Consider the following 17,850-nt stretch of genomic DNA (forward strand, 5'->3'; position numbering starts at 1 on the left):
GAAACAATACACAATGCACTAATCCTGGGCCACCGCAAAGCTGAGATAAAATCTATCGCACGGTGCAAAGAGAAAACGATTGACTGCCTTCCCTCTCTACAAGACAAGAAAAGATCCATACGATCAATGCTATTTGCACGGTTGACGGATCTCGGTACCAATATATAGTCATAGCAGCTCGTCTAGCCGCGCGACGCGTCGCACTAACTCACAATCGGTGTATAAACACGAGGTTAAAGTCAGTAACGTTAACGTGACGAAACCTCGGTTAAAGAACGCCTGTTTCTCGATTTCAGTACAGTTTTAAAGTATAATATGGGGATATTTTTTTTATTTCTTTTTTAACGTCATTGTACTGTTTTGGTTCGTTGCAATTTACCGAATTTCAGGTAATTCTGAGTTGTGAAATAACGACTATTTTTCACAAAAAGGCATCGTTGAAGTAACGTTACTAACTTCAACCATACATGCATAAACTTGTACAAGTCTGTGCTCATCGCATCCCGTCGTTGTTGAAAGCATCCCCCGAGATCAATCGGACGCGCATACCGACACCTGTAGCTCAATTGCTCCTCCAGTTCAACCTTCACATCATTCAGGAACTGAAGCCGACGAAAGGTGCAACGGCAGGTAATATGTATGCCTAAAAGGTCGCCGAAGACGAATAGTGAATATAACGAATCAAAGGGCGTAAAGAACCAGAGTGGTGAAACTAACAATGCCGAAGAGTAACGCCGAAGAAGGATTCGGAATGCACGAGAGCTAGGGTGATAAATCAACGTATATAAATCGTTTCCACCGAAAGCATGCTCGCACAGCGGTACTCGAGGATGTTGCTTTAGGACCGAAGAGCTTACGCCCAAAAACCTTATCCCTTCCGTGCAAGGGTTTGTGTAAAGAAATAAAAAAAAAAAAAACGGAATACAATAAAAAATTCCAAGTTCATACCGAATTTAATTTCCCGCGGAGTTGAAACATCGACGATAATTATCGGACAATTTTTTTCTTTGTTTTTCAACCCAACTCCAGAAGCAGCTTCCTTCACCGTTCAACCAACACCGGGTGCCAGGTTAGACTGGTAAACACCTCGGCAAAGAGGATACGACGCGTGCGCCGGTTTACCCTTGGCAAACACTCCAACCCCGTGTAGCAAGATCACGGCGTAACCGCGTCCGGCTGCCGCAGCGGGAAAAGCGACAGCAGCCGCAGCAGCAGCAGCAGCAGCATCAACGAGTCGGGGTCCGTAGATGAGGCGAGAGAGGAGAGCCGGCTAGACGAAGCCTCGGGCCCACGGGGGACTGCAGCAAGCCAAAGAGATTGAGTTACCAAGATAATCGAATGCACGCCCGTGCCCAGGGACGCACGGCATCTTCGAGTCCCGGAATTTTTATTGTGCTCTATGCCTCCATTCGTATTCCACCGAGTAGAGAGTAAGAGGGAGGAGTGGCGGAGAGGGGGGGAGAGGAAGAGAGGAGCAGGGGTCGGGGATGAGGGTATGAAAGGGGATATTTTTATAGGACTGGCTTGTCTTGAGAGAATTTTTTTTTCTCTCTCTCTCTCTCTTTCATCCTCCGGTAACGTACTCGTGTTACAGTAGTTTAACTATACAAGACTTGTAGTCTTTTCGGATATAGTGATGTCCCAGTCAGGATCTGCAAGATATCGAATCCACTTCCCATCGCGTTCAATGCTGATGCTACACACGCCCGAGCACACGCCAAAAATATTGTAGACTGTACATCTTGACTATGAACTTTTTTGGAGTTAAATCTATAATGATTTTGGCAAGATTTAGACATCCGATAATAAGAGTTACAACAAGCTTAAGTATATCTACCACAATTGATGTAGATTTTACTCCAATAAAGTTCTGTCTATATGTATATTCACAGGAAATGTAAAATCTGTATTACATTTTTTTTTCGTTGTGTAAAAACGGTTGAAGAATGATTGCATGCAGGGTGGTTCAACACGTGCAACCTGAACTTCCGATGGATCGAGTTTGATCAAAAACTAAATTTGATACCAATATAATGCGAATCGATTATGAACTTTTGAGTTCATCGACAATCGATTTTCACATTTGGTTGAGATCGTTCGACCCTGATCATTATTCTTCTGCCGAAATTTGATATTCATACAGAATTTTTCATCATACTTCTGACAATATTAACTCTACGATGGTCGATTAATCGTTATTTATTTTTTTTTTTGTGTATTTCATGTAAAAGAATCTGATTTTGTCGCGAATAAAATGCTGGAGCACTACATAATTTGGTGTTATTAAGTACCTACAATCCTCGTAAAATGATACTGAATACAATAATTTTGTCGAACTAAACTTCGATAACAATTTCATTCTCCGTTTCTCTTATACTATACTTAATTTCTACAAGGTACACAACTTTTGTTAAATCAACTAGCAACTCGTGGCCCATAAAACGATTAAGAAAATAACTACAAGAGTTGAATGAACCGATCGATTTCACCCGTTTCTCTTACACACGCATCACGAAGAAGTTTATTTTCAAACAAAACAACTAGTATTATAAAATTCTCTCAAATAATCATCTTAGCGTACAAAAAATTTATAACAGATGAAAGCAAAGAGCTACAGAACAGAACATCAATCAACTGCATGGATCAGATATGTATTCATCGACCTCAGGACTGACTCAATAGTTGTTCAAGCAACGGATAATTTACATCAGATAAGTGTTGACGATAAATAAATGGTTATTAAACGATGATGGATGGGGGGTTGAAATTCCGAAAGCGCCAAATTCCAAATTTTTTAGTTGAGCAACTTAAAGTAAATAAATCAAACTTTGATGAAACATTAAAGTTTCGAATCGTCCGAAACCCGACGCTCAAAGTTCCAAACGTGCAAAGTTCCGAAAATAAGAAAATTTAAAAATCTGAAACACGGAAATTCCGAATGATTCATGATATTTAGTTCTCTGAATTTCTGGCTTGGTCAAATTTCAATCACTTTGATCTTTATTTCTTTTGGATTTTCGATATTTTTACTTTCAGAATCCCGGTAATTCTGATTTTCGGGTTTTCAAATTTTTTTACACCCACTCGTCGAATAAACAACTCTGCGTGAGTGTATTTTAATTTTCGAAATTTTTACTCTATCGGAACTTTACTTTTAGGAACTATGCTCTGTTCTAACTTGAATCTTCAGAATCTTGCATATCGGAACTGTGAGCCGTCGGTTTTCCAACCATTCGAAACTCTGCTGTCTCGTAAAAGTTTGATTTCCTTACTTCAAGTTTCGTCATCAAACAATTCGGAATTACGCTCTTTCGGAACCTCAATCCTGACTCAAAAAAAAAAAAAAAAAAAATTATCAAATATAAAAACACGTGTAAAACCGTATACGATAATCGATTGTTTTCCTACGACCAGATTTTTCACAAAAATTTCTCGCACGAGATGATACAATAATGGCAGTGAATTATCGACGAAAATTCATTATTACATATCATTAGATTAAATGATTACACGTTTCTTTCCCCGTTTTCATACACGACATAAAATAATAAATAAAGATGCATCTCGTCAAAGAGAATCGCGAATCACGGCGCTCTGAGCCTCGGATGAGGAATAAAGATTGCGGCTGTGTGTTGGCCCGCCTCAGGGCAGCCATCTGGTAAGATAATTACTAAATTATCCGTCGCGGCCTCTCTCTCTCTCCTCTCCTCTCTCTCTCTCTCTCTCTCTCTCGTTCCGTCTTCCTCCCGCCCTTTCGCTCGACGGATGGTCAGTGTTCACAAAAATACACATACCCACACAGCTCCACCGTATTACAAAGGACAGACACGGTATATGCGTGCGATCTCGCACGCACTGTCAGCCCGACACCCGCATATTCTGATCACGCGGTTCCACCGGCACGCCGTGCAGCTTCAACGATGCTCCAGCAACGGAGGCTCCGAAGGCCCAGATGTTATCCGAACGGGTTTACGGCCGGCTACTTTTGCCCCCTCCTTCACCCTCCGGTCGGGCCTCAATAACTTTGAAACTTTACGCCGATTACGATGAGTATGTGTATCTACAGCGTATCTCTCTCTATGTGTGTAGAGGAGTACGAATAAGAATAAGAGGAGAAGGAGGAGGAAGAAGAAGAAGAAGAAGGAGAAGCGCGACGATCGACGGTATAAATTCACCCCTCACCGGTTACCCCGCGTGACCAAGAGCAAGAGCACGAGATTAGCCCGTCATTTTTCAGGATTAACAGCATTTTTGGGTATGGTTTCCGTCTCGGTTCTTCTCCGGCACTTTGTCCATTCGAAAAATGAAATAAATTAAGAGTAAGAAGAAGCCGAAGAATGAGAAGTCAGCCTGGCAAACGTGGGTATAATTGAGGTGAAGGATGGAAAGTGGATAAGGATTAAGACGGAATGTTATACGATTTGAAGTTAAACTGCAAGGAACGTACGACAATGCGCTAATTTCAAAGTTATTCTGTGCGACTGCACGATTCCTGATCTAGGAAATTTTACATTTTACAAAATATAATTACGTGCGTCGAAATACGAGAAAAATAATCCAATGACCGTACATTTGAAGTCAGTTGATATTCGATTCTAACGGGTAACCAAAGCAAGGAAAGCGATTGGCTTGAACTCTTATTTCCATACACGTACACTTGTAACAATAATCGTTAAAAATTTGACGATAAAAGAAACGGAAAACGCTATGATCATTTCTTAAAATTGACGATCGCGTTCAGAGTCTTCTTCTCTTAATTTGATAAGAAAGCGGTAATAGCCACTTAAACATAATTCGTTATCTTTAAGCGTAGCCGTTTTATCGTCCGTAAGCAGCAGTAAGTAAACAAATGGATACCGGGTATATATTATATCTACACGTACAGTACGACTCGAGTTCGACCGAGGAATCAGCGCGACTGGGATGGAATCAGAAGATGCCAACGAGCGAGGAGAGAAGAGAAGAGAAGGGAAGAGAAGAAGGGGGACAATTAATAAGCGATGTGTACGTCTGAAGGAGTTCGCTAATTGCGAGGGAAAGTCGGGTGTACGTCGTCGTCGTCGTCGTCGTCGTCGTCGTCGTCGTGGTACGAATTATAACGACGCGACGCAGATCGCGTGGATCAGCTGCAGAACAGCGGGGCAATAAGCTAGTGGGAACGGAATTGAATGGAGACCACTGTTAGTGGATGAGTTCATTGATATCGCCTCTAAACGAATAAATTAAAATAACTTCTCTCACGAGGAGCGTCCGCGTGGTGTTGAGACCAGACGAGATGAGATGAGACGAAACGAGATGAGATGAGATGAGATGAGATGAGATGAGAGGAGAAAAGGGTGCAGCGATATCTCTAGCACCGCAACGCTTGGCGTACACATACGGATATATGTACAAGAATTTCCGTACTACCACTAAAACTTCCCACGCCTCTTCACACTGTTTTTACTAACCCAAGCGCAACGGATAACTATACGCAGATGATCGTACAAGTTTACGCGTCAAAATTTAAGGTTCGGAGGAGACGTTGACTCCTTTCTTATCTTGTCAAGAGCGAGCTGTACCTTGAAAGGCAGATACGTCATTATGCAGGTGTGCAGCTTTTCCGCCACATTTATTCATTTAATCTGTTCACACGTCACTCGCTTTTGCTTTTTATTGATGAGCGTTTTTTTTTTTTTTTTTTATTCACTTATTTTTATTTTTAGCTACCGAAATACTTTTATTTTTGTATAACAGAGTTATTATCAACAAACCATCTTCAAGTATTCTCCAATGTAATAATATCTTATTCACAAAAATTAACGATATTATTCCGTAACACCTGTATTAAAAAAAATATGCAATGTGGATTTGTTATTTTCCGTCACATTTGTCCGTGCTTTATTAATTTGAATATAAAAATGATAGCAACGAAAAACTTTTAATTGTCGTATCTAGGGGTTGATCCAACCGCTCTGCGTAAGCCCGGGACTTTAATATTCCGAAATTTGAAGAAACTTTAATTGACGCGAATGCCTCCAGCTAAGTCATTCACCAATTGAAAATCCTTTTGAAAACCGTAAATTGAAATTCACCAAAGATACTTTTCCATTCCGGTGTACTCGTCAAAGTTGTTATTGAGTAGTTTGAATTACAAGATGAGTTTAGCGCCCTGTTTGAAGTGAGGAAGAGTGACTAAATTTCGTCACAACTTTATCATCGTGATGACGACTACCCGAACCTTTATAACTACCCATTTTTAGAATATTTTATAGAATCTTCTGCCATATATTATACGTCTTGATTAGCGTTCACGATCGCGTAGTGAAATATGGTCCGATTTTAATCGCGTGTTATACAAAATGCATAAAATAACTCACCCTTGAAGCTGCGTTCCTCGCATCTCACCATTCAAGTTGAATTCAAATTCCCAAGTCACTGCAAAATAGCAATTGAACGAATATCGATTAGAAAAATGAATAGAATATCATGAGATTTTGTATGCGATAAAATAATCTTCTTGGGATTAGATGATCCACATGCGGATAGATATAACATAATTTCTAAAAATAAAATATCCAGCTTATGGCCGATCGCTAGTAAAATGAATTTGAAACAATTCTATCAATGACGTTAAATTGTGTTGAAAGAAAAACCGCCAACAAATGAAAAAAAAAAAATAAGGAAACATGACTCAATTCAAGGCGTAAGAAATTAACCGTCGTTCCCTAGGTCATCTAATTGGTATAGAGCCTTGGCTTGGGTTGGGTTGGGTTGAGGGGGGATGCAAGGGGGCGCGTTTAACGCGGCAGATCGCGTTGACGTGGGGCACGCGGGTGCATACAAGAGAAACCGAAGAGTCAACGTCGTGTACCAAGCAGTCCGCCCACTCCGTTGCATAAAACATATAACGGCTGGCATAATTTGACCGAAGGAACGAGGCGAAGGATCGACGACGGTGGAAAACAAGAAGAAGAACAAGAAGAAGAAGGAAGGACGACCCGGTGGAAACGTTGCTTATAGGTGGATGGAGGTGCAAGCGAGCAGGTAGACTTGCATACAGGCCCCCATAATAATGCGGGTAAATCGTGTGTATGGTACACATGTAGGTGTACATAGACGTACGGATACATACGTATTAAACCTATATGTTGTACGCGTAGGGATACGTGCGTAGGTACAAGAGAAAAGGCAAAGAAGAAGAAGAAGAAGAAGAAGAAGAAGAAGAAGAAGAAGAAGGAGCCGCGAGTGAAGATCGCCGTCAGAGGCGTTCCTCCGCAGTCCATCGGTCCATCCGTATAATAAAGACGCGTCCCGTCTCCGTTTAACCCACATAGACGCGCGGCGATTTCGTAGTACGCCATCTTTGTCCCCTCCCCTTCGCGGCCGCCTCCCCGGCGCGGGCATCCGAGGTATTTTTGAACCGGTCCACGACGGGAGGCTGTTGCAGGGCCGGATCGGCCACCCTGACGACGCTCGGTGCCTCAGCGTCGCAAGGATTGAGAGAAGAGAACCGCCGAACCGCGAGAGGAGAAGATACAGGATATACACGGGTACAGGTATAATAGGACAGCGCAGCGCCCCCGCGATGGATTGGACAAAGGAAAAACGAGTCGCTTGCGTTGTTGCGGAGAGACGTCGCGACATCGGCCGAACAAGGAATATAATTAGGAATGAAAGGTGGAGAGGCTCCTCCCCCTCTTTTATACCTTATACACATGCACGATGCGATGATGCGAGTATCGCGTGGTCGACGTTGACGCTATTATTCATCGGAGAATGAATGGTAGGTACCTACGCTGAGGGGAGGAAAGAAAAATTTCACTCTTATTTATCCCGGGACGTTGGTAAAACGGATGTCTGACCGTCCGATTGGCCACGGCAATTACGACGGTCGTTTCGCTGCACCGTCGTTCCTTATTGGTCGGTGCCCCGGTGACGTCACGAGCGGCAAACACGCGCGGGAGCGTTTGAAACACGCTTAAAATCGGTAGAGCGGTTCGCTCTCTTCCCCCGCGCGCGTCTAGAACGAAATGGTCTAGGATCCGATCCGTTCCTACAAAATCCGTGATTGAGGATAAAGAAAAAAGATAATATCATCGGATTTCGCACCGCCCCGTATAATTGGTTTTGGTGAGCAAAGGTGTCGCCGTTGGGTTTGCGGTTAGTTCGAGGTATTTCATTGCCCTGTCCCATTCCGGGGATTACGGGTGTTCAATAATTCATCTCGAGAGTGGGCTGATCAGCCGAAGATAATTGCGAGCGTGGATCGAGCACAGGTATACAGGTATTCGCCGAGGCTTGAGCGTCACTGGGTATAATTATGACATCTAATTAGGTTTTTAGCGGTTGGCGGCCGCGATGCGAGCCTCTCTCGACACAGTCAAGGTCTCTTTTCTCCTGGCTGGGAGCCGCGAGCCGACTGAGATTCCGGGCGAGTCCCTCTTTGTTTTGTCCCGCGTTTCTCTTCGCTCGTCTCTCCGCTGCGCCGCGCTGCGCTCGTTCGCGCGGCTCCAGATATACGCCTTTTTGCCGAGCGCTGCTGCTCCTGCAGGCTGTGCGCCTCCATCATCCAATCTCCGGGCCTCCGCTCCTTTCGCGGAAGACCGGGGCTACCCTGGGACCCCGTTGCACGGTAGGCCTCCTCCACCGCTCATCTCGTCCCGCGTCTTCCTTATTCCATAGGGTCAAAGAGGTCCTCGGGGTCACGCGCGCGCCGCTCCGTCCGTTCTACACGGGCGACGATTGACTACCCGTGGCTCAATCGACGCTCATATACATACTCGCCCACCTCGCTGCACGCTCGTACGTACGTACCGGGGAACCGTCAGCGAACCGCACACGTCGGACAGCGATCAGATTATTCTGCAGGAGCGCAGATTCAGAGGTACGTCAATTTATTCGCACCCAAGATCTGAGTTAATTGAGTTTACCGGCGTCGTTACAGGCTTCTCAACTCTCGTCGATCGTTTCAATGTATTAAGAAAAATGATTTTTTTCTCACCCCCACTTGGAACCTCTAAACCGCCGAGGAAATAGGATCACCATTTTATTGAGCAAAGATTTCAACACGAAAAATATCCGACATATTCGAAGGTCCCGAAAATTTCAGTCGATAAACTCGTTACACACGGTCTGCTGTTTTGCTCACGCGGACGTTTTAATACGGTGCACTAGAGGTAAAGATTATTTTATTAGAACACAGTTTTCACCATCGTCTGGAGGTGATTCGTACGGTTAAGACGCGCTGTTGCGATAGAATAATTTTTTACGACGTTTTTTTTCTATAACCGCATCCTTCAAATAGAAGTAAAAAAAAATGAAATTACGTAGAGGAAATTTGACAGACAATGCAGCGGGAAATCGAAACGATAAACTTGAATAAATTAGAATTCCACGTGGCTTTGAGACCCCAAGAGATTTGAAAAAGGAGAACGAAAAATAAAAAAAAACAAAAATTTCCTGCTCCTTATCAAAGGTCAATCGCAACACTTGAGCCCCTGGAATATAAGAGCCTTGGGTCTATACATCAAAATCCGTTTCTTTTTATACACCTCAATTTTTCATCCCAAGTTTCAAGTTACGCTGCATAATTTCACGATTACACAACCAGTTAGTATTTTATGACCTTCTTTTTTCAGCTTCATTTTTATCCCACTGATACCTTTATCTTGTTTTAACTGAAACTCCTTCTATCTTTTACTCTCGCTCTCTCGAGATATCATAGCCGCGTAGTTTTTATTCATACATATTTACACATACCTATACTTGAAATTGTTTTACTCATTTTCTTTCTTTTTTTGTTCATATTAGCCTATACTCATTTCATCACGCCAACAATTTACAATATTTTCGAAGTAATGGCCATCCTGACGGCTCTGTATAAATAGTTCAGTGCATTAAATTGCTATTTCTTTCTTAAAGAAAAAAGTAAAAAAAAAAAAAATGTTAGTTGAAATTATTAAAATTTCAAGAAAAGTTTTTCGCGCAATAATTATAAACGATGTAGGTACGTTTTACGATCCGTTGGCTAACTTCCTACCCATTGGGTACAGCAAAGTCACTATCGGATTGTCTTTATCCACGATAGCTTTAGGAAACGGGAACGCCTATTGCGGGATAAAATAATAACTTTATCAAGCAGCAGCCAACCGATCTACCTGCAACTTGAATACGCCGCGTTTCTAGGGTGGGTGGGTGTGGCGTTAATATTGGTGCTACGACCAATTCGGTTGGGGCAACAAACCTTGTGCCAACTTGTTACGCTGTTTACCTGGACGTTTAACGGGCTACACAGACCAACCGACTGCTCTATACCTGTCCGAATAATGTGTCGACGGTAGCGGAGACGTAGTCTAACATATATATGTATATATATGTATATATATATATATATATATATATATATATATATATAAAAGACTGTATGTATTATATATATGTACTAAACAGGAACGGAACGACGCGAGACGCGTCTGCAACGGGTAAACCGCGCCGGGGGTTAGAGAAAGAACCTGCAGCTGAGGTGCCTTTGTAAGAACCGCAGAACCGCCGCCCCGCTCCGCGTATGTAACGCGTCTACATATGGATACGTACAATACACATGTGTCGTTGTACACATACCAATATATCCATTATACACACGAGTGTATTAATATTGTTTGTTTGCCGTTGGTTATTACGTGCCCATTGTTATCGCCTCGGTTCCCCTTTCCGACCTGCTTCCATCTCTCAACCCTCTTACCAGTTGCCACACCACTGCGCCCATTGTGGACCGATTGGTTTTCTATCGCTGTTAAATTATATGACCCGTCAAAAGTCAACCGGGCAAATACTTATAACAGGTATGCTGTAAACTCCCATTCACTTCTGTATTGGGATAGTGAAATTCAGTTCAGAAAAACGCTGCGGTTACTTACTGGGTCGGCCAGACGAGCTGTGTCAGAGCTTCTGCATTTATGGATTTCCAGTTGATTAATCCGAATTTAAGTAATGGTTGCAGATTTCAATTTCTTAATGTCGGTGAAAGCTCGAGAAGGTGAAATGAAAAGCCTAATCTGGGTTAAAAACAGTGACGATATTCAGAAACTGATTCAACACCCCGAGTGCGTATGCGCCAAGTCTGTCATCTACTTTGTCTGTTTTTTCTCCGGTACGTATTATGCTATCGATACGCGCAAGCACTTCGATGTTATGTTGAATTTAAATTCAGACCCGTCGCTTTTTGGTTACATAGAATGCTCCAATGCAACATATTACCTTGATATGCCTGCAATTTTTGATAGTCAATGTCTGGCCCCAACTGATAATGAGTTAGTGACAATTTATCAACAGACGAACAACCCGTTGCGAATTAGTTTAATCTTACAAACCGAAATGACACGATTTAGCGCACGCGTATCTGGGTGTTCGTTGCCTAGCAGAGACCGTCACGAAATGCTTGAAAACTGTAAGATAATACCGAGTTAAAAACCCCAATGTCACCCGCTGCCTAGAATAAATTTCCAATTCGGATTACCCTGGGTTCCCAACTCGGTTCTTTTGAACATTGATATACCATAAGGTGGGAGGAGAGTCGGAGCTGCGAACCGGTCGGTCCCAGTCGCTCGATCGGGGTGGTGGTCGCTAACAGAGACATTAAAGGAATTTGAATGCTGGGCCCTGCAATTACGACGGCGGAGACGAGATCCTGGCGGGGGTCCTCGCGCCCAGATTAAAGGAGAAGGAGGCAGAGGACGCGCCGCGGCCTTTTAATAATGTAATTTCGTCGGGGAGCCGAAGCTTGTTTTCGAAAACGAATTTCAAGCATGCATGCACGGCTGTGGTTATGGGGTGAACGGGCATTGGTAAGCGGAGCGCGGAGTTCGGTTCCTGGACGAAATGATCAGGCCCCGGGCACCTGCAGCAGGTTGAATTGAAAACTTGGAACTCTCCGACGTCGACGACGACGACGACGACCAAGACGATGAGGAGAAGGAAGAGGTGGAGGACGATTGGGATCTGTAACTCGAGACGCGATAGAGCCATAGATCGTTTCTCGACGCCAAGCCAAGCCCCAGAGAGCCACGGAATCCTAGCTCAGGGCCGCATCTCCCTTATTATATTATCATATCACGCATCGCGCACTGTGCGGCTCGATCCAAACCCGATCTCGCTATCGAATAACGAATAAAGTTGAGCCGATTGTTAGCCTGATATATTGGAAGCCGACTATCATCTATCTCCTTTAAGCCGCGAAATTTTATTCAATCAACTCTTTGAACATCACCGGCGTAAACGTAACTCGAGATATTAAGAATTCTTTTCTCCAAATTTATGGCCCCGGCGATATCTCAATTCATTACAGACTTTGGTACCGGCTATATCGTTACTTTATTCAAGAATTAGACTTCTTACGAATCTTACGTTTCGTTTTATTTTACAATCAGCGTGGCCGATCTTTGGATCAAGCATTCCTCAAGTCGTGGTCAACTCTTGACAAGAAGTACTCTGAGGTCACACTCGGTTACATGAATTCACTTCTGAAGTGACAACATGTATTTTAATGGCATCTAAATTCGTTCGAAGGCTCTGGACGTCACCGAAAGTAATTGGAAATCTTGTGGTTTACACTCCATTAAAGAATAGAATGCGTCCCTCCCTATCCAGCTCCATTCGTATACAAAATATCAAATTTACTTCACGCTGCAGTCTTGATGAAAGACGCGCTGTTCTCTTATTTTATTTGCTAGCCGGCCATCGATAGACACGAGTTTATTCAATCCTGAAAGGGAATTTCAAGTTCCGACAGTACTGCACCGTCCAACGCGTAATACAACCGTTAGAATTATCGACAAAGTTTGTCTTCCGAAACGAAACGTGAAAAGGGAGGAGAAGAAGGAAGAGCTGACAATGAGTTATGGCATTGGTGACAGAGAAACACCCTGTGCCTAGCCGCTTAACGGTAGTAGTTTATTATGTTAAGAGTGTCATGACGTCAAAATATACGTGTAAATGTACGTATGTATACACATGTATACAAAAGGGAAGTGCGAGTTTCGTACACAATTGAAAACCGATATAAAACATCGTACCTACTGATGAACGCGCGCTTGGATGCAGCAGCAGGGATTTCTCTCGACGACGTTTTTATACACCGTATACTAACATTTCTTCTTCATTCCATCATCTCCCAGCTCGACCCAAGTTTGACTTTGGAAATAGAATGATATCTAACTCCTTGACCAAACAACACGTTTTTTCTTTAACGGAACTGACTGGTTAGTTCCTGAGGTGACGATAATTCCATGAAATAAACAGTGCAAGGTGGGAGCTTCGCCACTTCGTCGACTTGACCGACGACAATGGGGATAATGGACATGATGTACATACCCAGTGCACACATGATGCATTATACGGATGTGTATGCGCGTGAAGCCAAGGTGCAGGTACAAATTAAAATCACAATTCATCTCCTTCCAAGTGCGCGCAGGACTTTCTAGGAAAAATCTTCTCCCTTGATGTTATAATACCAAGTCGAGAGCGAACAAACTTCTCCCGAAAAAACCACTAATTGGTATACCTTGTGTAACCAAAATGTGTACAGGTGTGCGGGCCCAGCCACCTCTTCGCGTCACGAAATCCTTTCATTCCTTTCCTCTTTCTCTCCCGTTTCCTAAACCTTTTTCTTTACCTTTTCCTTCCTTTTTCACCTTTTTCACTCCTCGGTCCTTCGGGCTACCTGATAACGAGAAAATTAGGGTCCGAGAGTCGACACCCCGCGTCTCGGCGGTAGATTGCTTATTGCTCCCCGGGTCTAGCATCCATCAAACCCTGTACAATTATTAGTTATTTAATTCATGCGCTCCACCTGGCCTATCGTGTATAAACTACCCGCTCTTGTTATCCTTTCCCGACCTATTTTACCTCTCCGTATATTTTTTCTTTACACGCATTATGATTAATATATGTGTCTTATTGTATAATTTTTTCCCTTAATTCAATTCAATTTCTCGTTTCCTCATTTAATTTCTGTTATATGCTAACGACCCCACGACGCAACGATATGGGGATCACAATCCAATACACAAACTCGAACTGGAAATAACTCGATTCAACGGCTTTCCCTTCTTGAATGTTTTTTCCTCTCTTTCATTCTTTCTTTCTTTTTTCTTTCTTATATCCTCCTGCATCTCGATATATATATATATATATATATATATATATATATATATATATACATATATATAAAGAGCGGATGGCGTGGCTGTCTGACATAACAATCTTCCTCACTTGATAGCAAGTTGTAAAAGAAAGGAAGAGTGGAAGAGAAAAAAAGACACCCAAGGTACATAAGCAAAAAAGCAAGGTGCAGTATAAGAAAACCCGTATAAACGTACCTACTATTTTTCCAAATACGTTGTGTACCGTAAAAACAAGGAATAATATAGCAGGCAGCAAAGACACGTATCGGTATACATATATAGGTATTCTTTCTGCCAATCGTTTCCTCGGCCCCACTAAATCTCGGAAGAGGGCTTCGACGTCGAAATAATAAACATGTCGTCGTGTCTCCGTTGGTCCCTCGCGAGTTGTAACCAGCGTCCCCCTCCCCCGCCCCTCATTCTCTTCCGCCGAATGTCGACCCCCTGCCCCCACCCTCGGCCGCCATCTTCATCTCGTACCCATTGGCCAATGTGTATAAAACGCATAAGGTAGATCCGAACGGAGTGACGGAGGACGACTCGGATCGACGCTGAAGCTGCGGAGCTGCAGGATTGAGGCTTTGTTCACTAGTTCGTTTGTTCGTCCGGTTCGTTCGTTCGCGTGTATATAAGACGCCCGCAGCGGGGACCATCTCCTCTCCACCCATATAGCCGGGTTGTACGCGTAGCGGCTCGAGGTAAAGATCTTACGCCTACGTGTATCAGCGGGGCGGTGGGTATATAGGCATCCGAGTAACAGAGCGAAGAGGCCGAAACGGGGCCCCGAGAGCCTCAAGTCGGACGCGGGACCCGGGGCCCGAGAGGTCCGGGGGGGAGAGGAGATAGCACAAAAACAGGCAGGCGGGCAGTCGGGCTGGAGAAACGAGCGACGGACCGCTGTAAAGCCGTCAGACGTTGTCCAGGGACGCACCGAGGTCCAGAGCCCGAAGGTCCCAGGCGCATCGCGAGGGGGCCCAAAGCACCGATTCGAGGTCGGCGGTGTGCCCGCACGGATGTGGAATTAGCGGGCGAGATTCATTCCGTCGACAAACGCCGACCTCGAACGACCTCCGTAACGTATTAGAAATAAATCCCAGGACTAAAGTCCTGCCGGGGAACCTCGGGGTTCGGCTCCCGGGTTCGTTTTGTTCGCCCTCCGCCCCGGGGCCCGATTGGCGGTGGCGGCGTGGGGGCTAAGGAACTCCGGTCACGCGCAACCGTTGTAATCACGTCAGCGGTGGACCCTGGGCGCTTGATTGGCCCGTCCATCTCCCGTCTCCTTCTCTCTCGCGGGCCATCGGACTCGCTCTCGGTCGGTCGGGCCCCTCGGACCCTCTCGGTCCTTCTTGGGACCGAGCCGTCGCGCACAAATGAGGTTGTCGCGTCAGCGCGTGCGTCCGAGTGAGTCCCTAGGCTTCGGTGTCCCGAGGCCCGGAGCTCGGACTTGTCCCGCTCTTTTTGTCCCTCGTTTTTCCGTTTTTTAACTCCCCCCCTCACCCATCGTCCGCGCATTCGCTTCCTCGCATCTCCACACACACACACACGCACAGCCATGCATAGACCCGCGAACGCATCAATGCACACATGCAGCGTTATACTCCTGCGCGCTGTACCCCCGAATTCGAGCGCCCCCGCAGCCGGACCCTGGTCCCCATTGTTCTCGGTCGAAAACCGTGTTATATATAACGAAACTGGGGTACAAGCATACCTCTACCTCGGCCCCATCGGCGGTGACTCGAAAATCCGAAGAAGACCGCTGAGCGGTTACGAACATGGATTACATACTGTACAAGAAAATTAGTTGAAATCGGATATAGACTAAGGCGTTATTGCGGCTGAATCGAATTATTTATTGATCTCGGAGAATCGTCGTGTGTCGTGTCGCTTTGAACCCCGGTCGGTAATGCCTGGGCAAGGCTTATAGGTTCGGTCCTAGCGTCTCATGGGGCCCGGAGCGACGCGACGGGGGTAAGAAACCGGTAGTAAAGTTATTCAGCCCCGAGTGCTCCGCCCGAGCGATCTCGACGGATAAGCCAAGCAGAGGTGTAACTTACCGGGCCTTATGGGCCAACTCGCGGGCCTTATGCACGCCACAGCCACACCACCTCCGAGGCCCCTGCATACACACCTTTCGAGCTATCCTGCATCGAGGTGGCGTTGCCGGACTTGGTTGTGTGTTTGTGTGTGGGCGCTCCGTCGCGCGTATAATAAACCTTTATAAATATACAACCAACACGTAGTTCCCTCGGCTGTGAACGCGTCCACGCAAACAAACAAGCGGACAAACAAACAGCGATGTACGGTATGGTTATAAGAACAAGAAGAAGAAGAAGAAGAAGAAGAAGAAGAAGAAGAAGAAGAAGAAGAAGCTCGAAAATATGCCCCATGCACCACCACATGCCGAGAACAGGGCACCGTCTTGCCCTCGGATCGGTTCGACGAACACAAAATAAAGACAATGGACTTCCGCGGGCTCATCTTGGGGTTAAAAAGCGCTTACGGCTTTTCGTGTTCCGGATAGATCTTTCTTCCGTTCCGTTTTGTTTCGTTCCATCGGTTTGTTCCGTTCCTCTCAATCCCGTACGCGTAGTAGTCTGTGAGACGTTGAAAACTGACCATCTGCCGATATAACGACTTAATTCTCTCCCGAGCAAAAGCCGATATTGCCCGAAGCACCAGCCCTCTCTCGAATTCCCAGAACCCGTCCTCATCCTCTTATTTCCTCCTCTTCTCTCACCGTCACACAAGCTTTTACATTACAACCGCACGAAGGCATTTCACGCGCAGTTACACCGAATATTCGTACAAGTTGCGAATCGGCAATGCACACCGTTCGTTCAGCTCGTTATCGAACCACGGGGGATCGATACATAATCGGGCAATTGAGTAATGGATCAGTTTGTGCGAGCGTGATTAGCACCTGGCTAGGGGGACATTGAACAGGTCCGTACAAGACGCGCGTAACCGTGGTCATCAAACAGGTGTGTATAACGTTCAAGAGACTCGGTTACGCGTGCAGAGTCGATGAGTGCATAAGAGTGCCGATGTAGGGGAGCGGAGTTAACCAGTTTTCCGAGCTTGTTTGTGGTTTATTAGTTTTTGCCGTTTGTCTGCGGCATGTGCCGCAGCACTGCCCCACGTGCGTAACAGTGAAAGACAGGTGGTCCTCGGTCCGCGGGTTCTCCTCCGTCTCCGTGGCGTCTCGTCTTCTTCCCCACCTCGATGCCCATGGTTGGCCATCGATTGAGACGTTCCCAGGTTAACGCGGGCGCCCCGCAAAACCTGGATACATATATCGGGGTCCTGAGGGGGTCGTCGGCATCACCGCCAGTCCCGAGCATATCAGGCGAAATATCACAAGGAGGATGAGGCGAGAAAGAGTGAGGCAACCAGCAGCCGAGAATCTACCTCCTCCAAGGTGGTCCTCCTCCTCCCCCCACAATTGCAGTATACCAACCTAATAACTCAATTACCCCGCACCTTTTCCCCTACACCCGCCTCAGCCGTAGCCAGAACAACATATTCACCATCTCCCTTCTCCTCGTGATCCTCCTGTACCTCAATCCTCATCTTCTTCGGTAAAATAAAAAAGAGGAACGCAGAACACGGACAATGTAATTTCCTCGATCCGATTACCCCTCAGCAGCTTGTTGGTCAAGCACAGGGTGCTATCAGGTTGAAGCGCATC

General features: G+C 45.2%; 2 protein-coding genes across 2 annotated transcripts in view; one reads left to right on the plus strand and one right to left on the minus strand.

The window, feature by feature from the left end:
• LOC124310477 (uncharacterized) overlaps positions 1-17,850 on the minus strand; it is a 151,784-nt gene that overhangs the window by 98,204 nt on the left and 35,730 nt on the right. Inside the window, exon 3 of the mRNA XM_046774473.1 lies at positions 6,360-6,417. The gene's annotated coding sequence lies outside the window, so the exon portion shown is untranslated. The remainder of the gene's footprint in view (positions 1-6,359; positions 6,418-17,850) is intronic.
• LOC124310475 (transcriptional activator cubitus interruptus-like) overlaps positions 1-17,850 on the plus strand; it is a 58,283-nt gene that overhangs the window by 6,223 nt on the left and 34,210 nt on the right. The window lies entirely within an intron of this gene.

This window comes from Neodiprion virginianus, chromosome 1, assembly GCF_021901495.1.
Source record: "Neodiprion virginianus isolate iyNeoVirg1 chromosome 1, iyNeoVirg1.1, whole genome shotgun sequence".
Taxonomy (NCBI): Eukaryota; Metazoa; Arthropoda; class Insecta; order Hymenoptera; family Diprionidae; genus Neodiprion; species Neodiprion virginianus.